Source organism: Stegodyphus dumicola, chromosome 6 (genome assembly GCF_044657685.1).
Source record: "Stegodyphus dumicola isolate Sdum_Otavi_A_Nest chromosome 6, ASM4465768v1".
Taxonomy (NCBI): domain Eukaryota; kingdom Metazoa; phylum Arthropoda; class Arachnida; order Araneae; family Eresidae; genus Stegodyphus; species Stegodyphus dumicola.
In genome coordinates this window covers 193098346-193114167 of record NC_140773.1, presented here as the reverse complement: position 1 = coordinate 193114167, position 15822 = coordinate 193098346, and the positions used below count along the sequence as shown (strand labels likewise).

The 15822-nt window shown below is 29.8% G+C and overlaps 1 long non-coding RNA gene across 1 annotated transcript; it reads left to right on the top strand.

Annotated features, from left to right (window-relative positions):
* The first annotated feature begins 4222 nt into the window (after positions 1 to 4222).
* Positions 4223 to 13797, top strand: LOC146996920 (uncharacterized). The gene is made up of 2 exons (XR_015041789.1): positions 4223 to 5672; positions 9079 to 13797. It is a non-coding gene; the product is annotated as an uncharacterized LOC146996920 (long non-coding RNA).
* The last annotated feature ends 2025 nt before the right edge of the window (positions 13798 to 15822 follow it).

The following is a 15822-nucleotide window of genomic DNA, read 5'->3' as shown; positions in this document are numbered from 1 at the left end:
AGTTATGTTAAAATGTAGTTTTTAAAGTATCTTGTATCTCTTTTAAACCATCTTGTATTCAGTGTGATTCTTATTTATTATGGCAGTGAAAAGAAACTTGTAAACATTTGTATAAGTTTGTGAATTCTGTATCCGAATCCTTGATCTTGAAAGAAGAAAAATTAAAAATTAGAGCTTTGATTCTGAGAATGCAATTTTATTCAGATATATTCATTTAAGTGAAGGATATTTAAGGCAGTACAAATAAGTCTCTGCCATTTTTCATAAAAAATTGGACATTCATTGTGAAAAACGGTATGTTATGTTTTTGCTAAAGTATTATCTTTCTAATAGCATACGGATACTGCATCAGAAGAACACTTCATTTTTTTAGGCTATCGCTAGCCACTACTTTTTTCCATCTTTCTAATAGCATATGGATACTGCATCAGAAGAACACTTCATTTTTTTAGGCTATCTGCAAATCAACCCAGTTTTTAATATCTTCATGTTATGTGAAATGTATCATGAAACAAAACAAGCAATAATCAGAAGGAGCTGTGTCTGGTGAATACAGTAGAAGGAGGGAAACTTCTCATTTGAGTATTTCTGAATTGATTTTGACTGGCGCCATAACATGTGGATGAGCATTATCATGCAGGAGAATAATGTTGTCATATCTGTAGTATTTATCTGTAGCATTAGTGGGCACATTATGCTTTGAGTGCTCCACTAATTCTCATCAACTATGTTTGATAGAGAGTCTCAGTAATGATTTCATTCAGTTTGGACAACTCATAATACATGGCACCAAGCTGATCCCACCATATATATACAACATGTTTTTTTTTTTTTTTTTTCCATGACTATTTGGCTTGGCTGTTGATGTTGAACGATGGCCAGATGGCCCTCATGATTTCTTCTTCTTTGGGTAGTGTATCATTTTTCATTACCAGTGACTATACCATGCAAAAAACCCTTTCATTTATGCCTGGCAAGCAGCATTTCATATGTAAAAAAGGGCAGTTCAATGTTTTTCAGCTTCAGTTCATATGGAATCCAATTTGCTTATTTTTGAATCATTTCCAATGATTTCAAATGATGTGAAATTGCTTATTGAGTCACTTCTAATGAAATCTAATGAAAGTGCAAGTTCTACTTGCATTTGGCACGAATCTTCTTTCAATAATGCTTTTAATTCAGAATCTTCATACACTTTAATCCTTCCCCTACATTCTTCATCTTGAATGTCAAAATCACCTTTCTTAAATCACTCATGACAACTCCTCTCACTTAAGGCAGATGCCACCATATGTTTCTACAAGCAATTGATGCACCTCAACCTCAGATTTCTTCAAATTAAAGAAGTAAATCAAAAGTTCCCACAAATGCTACTCATTCAGCTTAAAACTCAATGTTTTTGCACACACACACACACAAAAAAAAAAAAAAAAAAGTATGATGCTGTTACAAAATCACTACTATTTCAAGATTGTGTTGTTCACAGATTTCCCACCTTATAACATGATGTTATACAAGCAAGACAGTTTTAACCATAACTTACTGGTGGGGTCATTTTTTGTCAAATGTAGGAGATTTATTTGTACTCTCAATAATATACACAAAATGTTGGTTACTTCCTTATTAAAGAGGCCATTATAATTAGTAACCATTATATTTAGTTATAATTGTCAACTTATAAAGTTGCACATTATAAGTTGACAAACTTATAATTATGTAACTTTTATATATCATCAAAAGTTTATGTAAAGATATCTTTAATAAGGAAGTACCAGTTCTATTTTTTTTCAGTAAGACAACTTTAATAAAGAAGTTATACATGTTTTTTTTTTTTTCCAGTATCATTGGATAATCAAAATTATGCTTCATTTTAAAAGTATCTGTTTTTGTCAGTGCAAAATGAGGACTAGTACCATGTTGAGTAGTAAGGTAAATATTGATAATGATTTACTCATATATTCGTAACTTACTAAAATTATTCAAATATCAATTTATTTAATATTATTTATTAAAAATTCAATTTATTTAAGGTAATGATTCTATAAGTCATGTTTATCCTAATATTGTATGAATGGTTGAAACCAAAAAGTACTAGCAGTCAGAGTCGAGGTTGAAGCTGATGTAGCCACGCTGGATGGCAGAATTTAGGAGTGGCAAAATTTTGGCAATTTAGAGATGTACTGAAAACAAAACAGTTGTATTTGATTTTATCACCTATGTTATGTAATTATGCTAATTATAAGTGAAATAATGAATATTATTGGTATCTGATTTTTCTTCCATGTATTTGAATTAATTTCATAATGAATAAGTAGGTAATGATTTTTTTTTTCATTTTATGCCTTTAACAAAACAAATCTTCAAAAATCTTTACTGTGTAAATATAGAAACATATATTCATGTAAATATGTTAAACTACTAAAATTAATAGAATAGCTATGCTAATAAAATAAAAATATTCAATAATTAACTTAAATTATATTTCAAAATTCATGATGGAAGGTAGAAGACAAAGAGTTTTTATGACTACCATGAAATAAAGTAACATTAGATGTATATCAGAAAAATTAACATAAATGAATACTTTTTTAGATATTTGCTTAAATACATATTTCCTGGAAAAATCATATGCAGTATTGTTTTCTATATGTATTCATTGCAAAATAAAGAGTGGGACTGAATTGGGATATTTGAACTCTGATCATGCATTCATTTGATAAGCAAATTGTAAAGAATTTGTTATGAAACATTTCAATGAAAGCAATCATGAAACATTTTCAATAATTTAAATGTTAAAAGCAAACAAAATGATAATGCATTTGGTTTGAAAATTTAAATACGATTTTTATTATTAAAAGGATAATTTATGGAACATGAGAAGATAATAAAATTGACATTATTGCTAAAATCAGGAGAGAAGCGAAATATGTAAATGTGAAACATAAAATTAGTCAAAGCAATAAACTTATGTTTGACATAAATTTTAGTCAAGGCTATTGATTTTGAGGGCAAACAGGTACAGATCCCTCTTTAGCAGGAGCAAAGAAATCTGCGTGGTAAAGAGAGACCTGTACTGGTTTACCATCAGAATCGATAGTGTTGACTAAAATCTACACCAAATACAAGGTTTTTGCTTTGCCTAATTTTATTTTTTTTGTTATTGCAGTCCTTAAAAAATAATTATTTAAAAATGATAGCAGATAGCTGTCTAGATCAGAAAATTATTTTTAATGGTTGACAAGTTAATAGAGAGTAATTTTCTTTAATACATTGTTGTATGCAGTATACTTATGTGAAGCAAGCTAAGAATGCAAGAAAATTGAAGTAAGATGAAATGGTAGAATTGTTTAATGGATTTTAAACATGCAAAGTTGATCGAGTTGCTGAATCAGCCATGTATAATAAAGTACATGAAAGCATTTATTAAATGAGAATTTGAAATTTTTTTTATTATTTATTTGTAATATACAACATTTTATAATCAAAATTATAGCAATATGATTCTTGATTATTCCATCTCTTTTCCTTTTTTTTAATCTCTGCATATAAATATATGCATAATATAGATGCATCTATAAAAGATGCCTTTAATTTAATTTAAAGTTTCTTGATTGGAATATTTTAATTTTATGAGTTTGTATAAATTGAAAAGGTTTATTTACTGATGTATTCTTATTTCAATTATTTAATTGCAGGTGAATCATCACATTGAAGGGAGATGAAGTCCAAGAAGCCAAAAATTGCAAATATTATTCTCTTGGTTTTTAGATGTGAATAAATTTTAGATGTGTTAATAAAAATCCCATTTAAAGTAAAAAAATGAGTTTTATACACATTCAGAATCAGCAATAGATAACTAATTTTCAACATATTAAAAGTTCATTAAAATTAGAAATTGTTAAAAATTATTTTTTGCTCCCCACTTTTTATTTATTATGTATATTATATGTTAAAAAATATTAAATTGATTTTATAAAAACTATGCATCTATATATATTTTCAAGGTATTAAGTATAAAATTAATATCTATATATTAGATTTTTTGATTTTGAGGCAATTGTATTGTATGTAATAAAATTTTGTATTGTATAATTTATTTCATAGAAATTTATACCTGTTATACCAGCAGGCATTTTGCATAATAATGCTCATTTAGAAGGTTTGATATTTAAAATAGTTTATTTTTAGTGTTAAACTAAATTTCTGTTATCAATATAAATTGACAGGAAAATTATTTTTTGTTTTGTGCATATAAAAAGATCATTATAAGTACTGATATATAATGTTTTGATTACTTTAATATGTTAGATTTCCAATAAGTTTTTTTTTTCTTCTTCAAATTGAAAATTAAATTTGAAGTCTTTATTCTGTAAACAATATTTAGTATATTGGGGCTATCTGTAAAATATAGGAGATCATTTCTTAATAATTCAAACGTAGACCATTTTGAATTATTGAGAATTCATCTTTCCTCCTTTAAACAGGCATCAGTACTTAGGTATTCGTTATAAATTTTCAATTAAAAAATGTGCAATTACTACATTAGTAATTAATCTAAAGGTTAGAAATCCAGTAAGTATTGCATAGAGTTCAATATCTCTCAATGAAATTTTACCATTTTTGTTTAATATTCAAAGACAACTTGATGTAAAAGTCTTACCCTTTTCATTTCATAAATCTAAATTCCCACATTTTTAAAGTATTTGGTAACTAACTGGTAGGGAATTTCTTATTTGGGGAAAGGGAGACTGTGAGATCAATAAAAATAATCCCATGTTTATTAAACATAATAATCATTTATGCCCTAATAAATATATGAAGAATGCATGTTTAGATGAAACTGAAGTTTATATGTGCCTTTATAATGTATTAATATAAGTATTTTCTTTTTTATATATTTAGAATGCATACTTAAATCAAAAAGTCATAGGGGATGCCACTCTGAATTGGACGAAAAAAGATTCAGAAACACCGAGTGTAACATTTGAGCCATTTTTTGTTTGTTTTAGTTATACTGTATAGAACATTTTACTGATATGATTATAGTTTTATTTTACTAATTGATAATACCGTATATACCCGCGTATAAGTCGAGATATTTTGGACAAAAAAAAGACTTCAAAGTGGGGGAGGGGTCGACTTATACACAGGGCCATAAAAAATTAAAAGAATCGGAAGTTCAAAAATTTCTTTATATAATGCAGTTGTTTTCTTCCTGCACTCAAATTGGACGACTTATCAAATAAGTCACTTACTTGAAGTAATTTCATGACTTAAATTATGTGACGAACTAATCACAGAGTTTCATACTTTAAATAGAGTAAGTTTCAATTAAACCAAAGAATTTTCGGCCCCCGAACAATAAAAAGCCCAATATTACATTAATTGCTCAGTGGGTTAAAGATGCTTGGAACGAAATATCCTCTGAAATGATTATAAAATCATTTAAGAAATGTTGTATTAGCAACAAACTAGACGGCACGGAAGATGATGCTGTTTTTGAAAGTGAAAATGACGACGAAGGCTCTAGTAGTGATTGTAACAATACAGAGTTCGAGACTGAGAATATGTAGGATGACGAGCCAGTGACGACAGAAGAGTTCTATGAAATGTTTGGCGAATCTGACCATGAATCGGACATTGAAGAATTTTGATTTTGTTTATTTACCAAGGTATTTTTTATCGTATATTTACTTTTTTTTTCTCAGATGATTTTGAATAAATGTAGTACTTAAAAATTTTTTTTTTGAAGTTTCTCGATCGATTTCAGAAGTGGGGGGGTCAACTTATACATGGTATCGACTTATACGGTAACTGCAATATTTTTTCAGGGGAAATTATATGATATTTTGTTTTTTTATTATCGATAATTTATATTTTTTTTATAAATAATTAAGAAACGTAAAGCAGTAGAAAAGATTATGATAAAAAGTTGTATCTTTTACTTCTTTTTATCATTATTTTTTCTTTTTTCTTTTTATATTATAAGCACAACTTATATATGTGTTTTCTTAAATTTCTTGCATTGAAGTTATTTTTTATAAACTGTACTTGTTGGAAAGATTATAGAATTTTTTTGATGTACTTAAGGTCTTACTCAATACTTAGTATATTTAGTGTATATTATTTGTTTTCTGATTTACTTTGATATTACTTCATTTAAGACTGTTATGAAAGTACAATTGACAAATAGTTCTCTTGAAAAGTGTGAAGATTTAAATAAAGTGACAGTCACAAATATATATTGCATAATGATATTCTGCTGATGTCAGAAGTTCCTAGTGATGTCGATGATGACAAAGGGATAAACTGAGGGTTGACAGTCAAATGTGTATCAGAAATTGATTGGCATAATTAAGATCTGATTGATTATTAAAAATTATTAATATAATTAGTAATTATTGTTTATTGATATAAAGCTATATCATGGAAGAAATCATAGAAAATAAATGTAAAGGAAAAATCACACAAAAATTATTTAATATATTTTTTAAATCAACAATATTTTTAAACATATGAATTTTTAAGCAGTAAGTTCAGTATAAAAAAGAGACAAGAACATAAGAAAACACAATAAAAATGTATGAAGAAAGCAAAACTAGTGAATCACATCAAAATTTGCACCTATTCTTTCACCCATACCAGCCACTGAAATTTGTTCAGAAAAGTTATGCCCAAATGGCAATTATGTCATAGGTATGTAAATTACATTCAATAAGAACTCTATAAGCTAATTACTGCTTCCTTCCCTATTATATTTATGTTGTATGTTTTGTATTATAGAGAAAAGGTAAGGGAGTCGATGAAGAAAATCATTCTTTTGAAAAGGGTTGATTCAAGAAAAATATTTTTAATCCGTATGACATTATTATACCAAATTACACAAAAATGAATTAAAATCCTATATTTCTTGTTAAATCTTATGTATTAATGACACAAATGCTAAATTCAAATTTTCAACTATCATCAACATGGTTAAAAGTATTTTCCCTGTGCCTCAAATGGGCTGAAAACATATTGTCATTTTTATCTCAGGTATAATGCACATCAGTTGAAAATGTTTAGATATACTATAAATCCATTAAGAGTTAAAACTAAATATGATTACTAATATTAGTAAATACAAATAAATTTGTGACTTTATGCAGGGGGGAAAAATGTAGTTTGCCATAGATTTGAATAAAATTTAAACTATGCATACTAATAATTGTAATTTTGCCTAATTTTAAATTTTACATTGATTTGTTTCATAACCATTTGAAATTAGCAGCTGTTTGGGTATTTATGTGGAAATGATATTTTCTCCTATTATGTCAAGGATTTTGCTTAACATAATTCTTACTTCTATGGAAAGCATCTTCTTTTTACACGTGTTTTATTAAAAATTATATCAATGATTTAAGCTTATTAACACAAATTATTTTTATTTTGAAATATTGATTTTCATTTCCATAATTTTTGTTCACTATGAAAATAGAATTTATAAAATTCCATGTCATAATTTTAATACTACGTGTATCAACATGAGCGTAAGATTATTTTAGATACTGTGAGGACTTAATTTTTGTTTTAGTAATTACACTGAATTACATGAACAATGTATTGTAATGAACAATCTATTATATAATATGACTGTTGAAAATGTATCACTTAATGTACTTGTTCTAAAATCATGATAAGATTTATCACACAATACTTTTATGAAGTGCCACTGGGGATAATTGTACGAGGGCTATCCAGAAAGTAGATTACGTTTTGGAATAAAAAAATAAACAAAGTATAGGAAACAAATTTTATTATATACAGATGAAAGCCACACTCAAATACTACTTTTCTACATAGTCACCATACAAATTAAGGCATTTATCGTAGCGATGTACGAGCTTGGAAATTCCTTCGTCGAAAAATTCGGCCGCCTGCGCCTTCAACCACTTCGTTACCTCTTCTTGCAGCTGTGCGTCGTCATCAAAACGCTGCATAGCCAGCCACTTCTTCATTGCTGGGAATAGGTGGAAGTCGCTCGGTGCCAGGTCGGGACTGTACGGCGGATGAGGAAACAACTCCCACTTAAAAGATTCAAGAACTTTACGAGTGACATTTGCCGTGTGGGGCCGGGCGTTGTCGTGAATCAACAAGATCTTAGAGCTCAACATTCCTCTGCGCTTGTTTTGAATTGCTCTTCTGAGTTTTTGGAGAGTTTGGCAATACCTTTGAGAGTTTATTGTAGTGCCTCTTTCCAGGAAGTCCACCAAAATTACACCTTTTCTGTCCCAAAAAACAGTCGCCATCATCTTCCTTGCCGACATTGTTTGCATGCATTTCTTGGGTTTTTGGGGAGAACTTGTGTGCCCCCACTGCATTGATTGCAATTTCGTTTCACAGTTCACATGTTTCAAAGAAAGTTCCGTTATTGTGAAATTTCGATTTTCACGGACTTTAGCATCGACTTTTTCGAGAAGTTCGGCGGTCACTATGCTGGGTCTCCCACTTCGATCTTCGTCGTGAACATTGGTTCGGCCATTTTGAAATCTTATGACCCACTGATGCACTCCACCTTCAGTGATAATGTTGTCCCCATACACTTCACGAAGCTGCCGATAGATTTCTATCGGTTTACAGTTTTTTGCAGTCAGAAACCTTATTACTGAGCGCACCTCGCAGCTCGCGGGATTTTCAATTAACGCAGACATTTCAAACCGTCACAGTATCTGAACGGAGCACAGCACGAACCTCTCACTAGCACGGCTAGATGCAGACTGAGCTGCGCAACGCTCTGTCCCCAAGATGGCCGCGCTAGCCCCGCCCCTAGCGGACACAGACGGAAATGTAATCTACTTCCTGGATGGCCCTCGTATCATTTATAGTACATTTGTGTTATTTGTATAACTTTCTCTGAAAGCTGCACTTTTTAAAGTTTTATTTTAATGTTTTTTATGGCATTCAAAATTTTGCATAATGTTAATTTTTTCTTTAAGTAAAATAATATGTAACTTTGGTTATTTGCTTATGATAATATAAGAATATTAACATTTAAAATGCATTTATACCTACAACTCGTATAATCTTTAATTTTTACAGTTTTTCAGGATACTATATACTTTAATAACTGCAAAGATCTATCAAGTAGCTTTTCTGCATCCAGTCTAAAGACAAAACGTTCTGAAGTCGGAGGAGCAAATTATGTATGCCATTTATGTAACTATACTACACATTAAAAAGGACATTATAGAGACCATATGAATATACATGCAAGACAGCACTATAATTGCAGCATATGCTTCAAAAAGTTTACTAGAAAAAGAAATGTTGAAAGACATTTGAAGATTACTCATTGCATAGCTCATGATTTAGAATTATATTATTAAGATATTTTATATTTCTCAGTTCATTAGCTTTCCTTTCTACTAGTTTCCTCTTTGTTTTTATATTAGTTTTTCATTTGTTATGTATGATGCATCATTCAAAACCTATTTGAATTATTGGTGTGTAGTGTACTTACAAAACATTATTAGTTATATGTTTAAGAATTTTGTGCAATTTTGATTTTTGTATTAATTGAAAAATATGTTTGAGAATTTTTAGCAATTTTGATTCTTGCATGAATTGAAAAATATGATTGAGAATTTTGTACAAATTTGATTTTTGCATTAATTGAAAAATGATATTGCTAATCAAATAGTAGTGCAGTAAGACCCCGCTTAATACTGTTTCATGTTGGGATTACTCAAAATCACATGCAGTATCTTGTATTGTTAGGTTGGTTAAATTATATAAAGCTGCAAAAGATCATTTAACAATTCTACTGGGTGATGAACGACTAAAAGTCTTAAAATCATTGCTTGTTTATGATTTCAAAACATCAAAAATATTGAAGGGAATTTTAAAATCATCTTTTTGGGAGTCCAATAAAAAAATCATGAATCTCTTTGAAAATTTTCAAGAGTTGGTTTACTAAACATTTTTGCCCATGTGAATATAAACACTACTGTTATTTCCACATTTTTTTTAATGAGGATATAAAAAACTAGAACTGAAAAACTTACTTTTGACTGATGATCCATCCAACACATTTATTTGATTTTATACAGCATGTGCTATGCTTTGCCTTATTCAAATAATCGAGCGTAACCAACCAATGGATCAAGGCATAATTTCAAATTTTAAAGCCTATTATATGTGGCAGACATTTCGACAAATGATTCATAAAAACCTGCAGAGAGTTTTGGAAAAATTACAATATCGCAGATGCTGTAGACAACGTTAGTCTTTCCTGAAATGAGAGGAAGGAGAAATATTTGAAAGGAGTATTTAAGAAAGTATGGTGTGAGATTAACAAGGATGTTGACACAAGAGATTCATTGTTGATTTCAACAAAATTATCAAGCTAACTAATGAAATAATATAAATGTGCAGAATGTAGAAGAATTACTGCAAGTTACAACTTGTGAAATTCTTTCCAACAATGATCATAAAAAATTAGTCGAATAACAAGTGCACAAAGATGACGAAATTAACGTTTTTGAAGATGAGGAGTAAAAGGAACTTTCAGTGGAATTATAAATTTGATAATAAGTTCAAAAGCAAGATGAAGTGTCATGTGATGATGTGATGTCTTGCTATCGAAAACTAATTGCTGAATGACCTGGAAAAGGCAAACAAGGCTAGATAATTTTTTCAAAAAAAAAAAAAAAGTGTCAAATGAGAAAGAACTTTCCTCTTTACAAACATAACTTCCTTCTTTACTTGAATTTTTTTGATAGTCACCAATGCTTAATGAATAACAGTTGGTTGATATTACCAATAAATAAGTCTATAATTAATATAGTAAGAGTATTTAGCAATAAATGTTACAAAATAAAGCAAAAACAAAACTATTAAATTTTCTTATTTTCTTTTCTGTTTCACTTGTTGTCTCGTCCATATTATGTGGAACAATGGTTGCCAGAGCCTACTCTGAAAAGAAGTTAAACTTCTATTTTCCATCCACAATTTTGAGAGAGAGCACCCCGGGGAGGATCTGGGGGTGACCCACCCCTCTCCTCTTCCACCAATCCATACGAGAGGACTTTCGGCTTGCCGCATATTTAGAGTGCCTCCATGCCATGACGACACTATATATTTGCAAACATCCATGTTTTACCCGGAATTTGAACCCGGGCCTTTTGGTACTGTAGTAGGCTCCCCTAACCACTATACCGTTTATGTGACTCTGTGTCTCTTATTCTCATTATTTATATTAAAAGGATTAACCCTGCCTCATTTAGTACTGGACATTATTAGAATATATCCCGTATAATAAGTGGGCTCTTACTGTAGATATTATCTGCTATAGTTTATTTCATAACTGTTTTGTAAATTAATGCAAAAGTATAAGATATATGTTAAGAGTGTGTTTTTAATTTTTATTAACACATAACTGTTAAACAAATTTTATTTAAAATGTTATGTTTAACTTGTAAACTTAAACATATTTTAAAAATTGGAAGATATGAAGTTTCGTTCAGTTTCAAATATTTTATATTACAAGTTACATAACAAAACAAATGTATTTTCAAGTGAAGAATTATTTATAAATACAGTACAAAGTCCAAAATCTGGACTAGTCAGGACTTCGCCGATTCCGGATTTGGGAATTTTCTGGATAATAGATCATCAATTTAAATCTGGTAAGATGGCATGCAGAAATTATACAATTAAAAATATGAAATCGTAATTTATGATGATCTAAAGGGTATCACATTTACAAAAAAAAAAAAAAAAAGCTTAATATTTATTTACTTTATTAAGCATTTCTTTCAATGTAAGTTGTTTAAGACGCTTCCACAAAAAATTCAAAAAGTTCCTTTTTCTTTTTTCTTGTGTCGTATACAGTGGACTTTCCATTACCTTACTCATCGCATAATTTTGAGACAGATATGCCTTTGTCCATTTTTTTGCAGCAATTCCACTTTTTGTTTTATGGACTTCAAAACATGGTTTCACTTTGTAGATCCTTTGGCAACTCCAGAATTCGAAACTCTTTTCAACATAATCGAAAGTTCAAACTTAGTTTTTATAAAATTCTTGTAATAATAACAGTCTGCCAAAAATAATAAGCTGGATCAAATTAGAAGATCAGGGAGCAGTGCAGTCTGCTACATTAATTGAAATGCCTTAGAATTAGTAAAGATAATTTTAGCCTAGCTTAATAGCGTCCGTTATACACTATTGGCTGTATATCACAAGATTGGCAATGAAAGCCAAATTGTTTCGCTAAATTATGTCTTGCTCCTATTGCATATTGACTTAAGCCTGAATTGTATTAGTTATTTACTATACCTATGTTTATTTCTTGCACATGCTTCAAACTAATCCGAGTCCTGAATAAATAAACTTCCACATATACTTAAGGCTTTATCTAGAGCTGGCACTCAATACCGCCTGGTGCAGTATCTATGGGTCCTAAATTCTGCTACAAAGCCCTTTCCTAAGTTCTAAATTTTTACCGTGCCTAAACTTTGGATCCCAGTGCTTCCCCTAAATCATAAAAAATTCTCATCCCTTAATTTTGCCGCTCGGTGCTTCCCCTAAATTCCAAAAATTTAGTCTTCCCTAAATTCTGCTGTCCAGTGCCGACATATTCCGCCGCTGCTTCTGGGTTTATGGTGAGTAACATATCAGTTATTCTTAATTAGAATAACACGAAATGTAATCTTTTGGCCTGTGAGTTTCATTAACAAAATCTTTTTTTAGAATACGAAAAGAAATTTTTGTTGAATTTTTCCTCGTCAGCATTTCTTGGAGCATTTAAAAATCTATAATCAACACCAAGCATAATGTTAGCATAAAAGGTTGCCATACTCTTCTTATTCAATTAATAATATAAAAAAGTTTAGACATCACAGCATGAGTTATTACTGAAGCTGTCATGTATTGATAAACATGTGGTAATGAAAGCAAAATATAATAAATAATGACTTGCCAGGTCAGCGTCAGGGAGGTAAAATAGGTGAATGTTTCGGTTTGAGATGTATACCAAGTAGATACTCAGCTACAGAGCCAAATTATTAATCTCACAAATTTTTGCTTACATGATTGTTTTTCCAGAACGAGGTATTTTATTTAGTGCCTGAGTGAAACTAAGAATCGGAATTTTTAAGTGAAAATCTCTACATGTTTTATTATGGCAGGAAAAATCAAATGCGCATACGTAAAGCATTAATAAAAACAAGTGTTTGTGGCTTTGAGGTCCGGATTTTAGATCATTCCAAATAATGGACGTACGGATTTCAGACTTTGTACTGTATAAGTTATAAATCTGTACCATTTTATCAAAATTATTAATATTTCAAAACATAAACTACAAAAATACCTATTAATATTACAAATACATAAATTATAAAAAAATGTTAAACATTTTCTATCATCAAACAAAGTTTATGCTGTTTTTTTTTAAATGAGTCTCTGTACTGAAGCATGTTTATAGATTTTTCTGTTTCATTTTGAAGTGACCAATAATATACCATTTTGCTCTGAATTATTATAAAACTTCCTCTATGAACTTAATATTTATTGTAGTTCTTAAATGAGTTCATTTTATGTTCGTAAGGAATAGTCTTGGATTGATGTTTTTATATGGCTGTAATAGTATTTGACTTTTAAGACTATTCAGAAGGTGTGATTCCTTATGGACTATTTTCAGAGTTAGAAATTTTGGTAAATTTTTGCTTTTGCATCAGGATTTTGTAAAACATTAATTCATTGTTGTATTTTTTGTTTTGCTGAAATAGTAATAGAAAATAAAATTTTTAACTTTTCTGAAAATTCTTTGTAATTAATTTGAGATTAATATTACTTTTCATTTTTTGCTCTCACTGTCACAAGCAAGAAAGGAATAAATTATAAAATATAATATTATGTGTATGGAAGTCGGTGCTTCTTAACCAGGCATCCTTTGCAGCATTCTTTGTGGCTGTGGGAACGAAATGTTACATTTGAGAATCACATATATATTTTAATAGCAATTATTAATTCTACTTTTGCCATTATAACCATTGCAACCCTTACATTATTTACTGATAATTTCTGAATTCATTTAATGCTATGATTGATATTCTCAGATATAATTTGGTAATGATTTTTTCCAGTAATGAGACCTATCTGATAAATGTTCACTATTTTGGGAAAAACCATAATATATATCATTGCTTTTCCTTAATTTTACCTTACTAAATCTTGTATTTAGCAGCTTTTTTTCACTTGCTATAAAAAGATCGTAATTGATTTGGCATTGAAAAAGGGTTGATATTCATCATTATTGATAGTACTAATATTAAACAATTCATATATCAGTAACAGCTGTCAAGGACCATATTGAAGGAATCGGTAATAACAAAAATGTCTTCTTAAGTCTCGTGAATATGTATTATAATTGATTTGACTATCCTTATATGTGTATGTTATGTTAGTAATGCACATTCAAATTCTGTAAGATTTTGTTTGCTAAAAAAGTTTATTTCTGTTTAATTTGTTGTTATAGCTAAACTGAGGCAAGTATATTTGTCTTCTAACTGCTAGTTTATGTGTAGATGGGTCCAAAAAAAAAAAAAAAAAAAAAAAGGTTGCAAGCATCAATATTTGAAAACTAATTATTGTGGATGGAATGCTTTATTCCCAGAGTGTAGGCAGATGGCACTAGTTGTCTAGCAGCAGCTGGGCCGGTAGTTAGAGTAAGTTTGCAGATGCATTGGAGCGGTTGAAATGGCAAGACGTTTAGAAAAGTGGTCTCGCTTGGAGGTGCGAACCATTATTTGTTGTCCTGATCGAGTATCTGGAGAGTGGCCATACCATTATTGCTGATCATTATTGTGCCATTTAGGCAAGGTTACGTAAAGCTATTTGACACAGGCACCCTGCCATGTTGAGAGAGGGTGTTCTACTGCATAGCAATTCGTGGACCCATAATGCTCACTAAACTCAAGAATTTCTGCAATAGTTAAAGCGGGAAATCTGGAGACACCCCTCTTCCAATATAGCCCAGGTTCAGCTCTCAGTGACTATTTCTTTTTCCAAAATTGAAGGCACATTTATCTGGAATAAGATTCTCTTCAGATAGTGATGTCAAAACAGTCACTGAAAACTGGCTCAGTGGGCAGGGATGTGATTTCTAAAAAGGTGGGTTAAACGAGTTGATCCTGCATTCAGATAAATGCCTAAATGGATATTTGATTATTATGCAGAAAAATGATAGGCAAGTATGTCTGTTAATTCCCTTTTGTATTTTATATCTATTGTTAATAAATAATTTTTTATTACCCTTGTAACCTCTTTTTTTTTTTTTTTTTTTTTTTTTTTTTTTATCAACCCTTTTATGTACACTATTATAAGCTTTTTTCTCCTCAAATTGCATGTCAGAAGGAGTCATTTATAGAAAAAATTTGTGGATTTCTAATCTAAATATTCATAAAAGATCTTATTTTTCGGTATGTTGCAAACCCAGTCTTCAGATTGTGTAGCTATGCAAACAAAGCAGTAACACTTTTGTGATGAATTTTATAATAAATACTATGATAAAAATATTGAAAGTTAATAAAGAATGTAAATGTGAGACACTTTCTTAGAAAGTGCTCCATGAAAGTGTGTTGCCTTAAGCAGAGAGCCTTTTAGTGTGTTGCCATATTAAAATAATCTAATTCTTACGAATTGCAGCTTACTGTATAAATTTCTAAATTCAAGGTGCTCCATATTAACAAGTTATCAAATCAAATATATTAAAAGTACATGAAATGCTTCCTGATGAATTTTATATATATTTGGCTAAACATAATAAACACAGAATGTTTT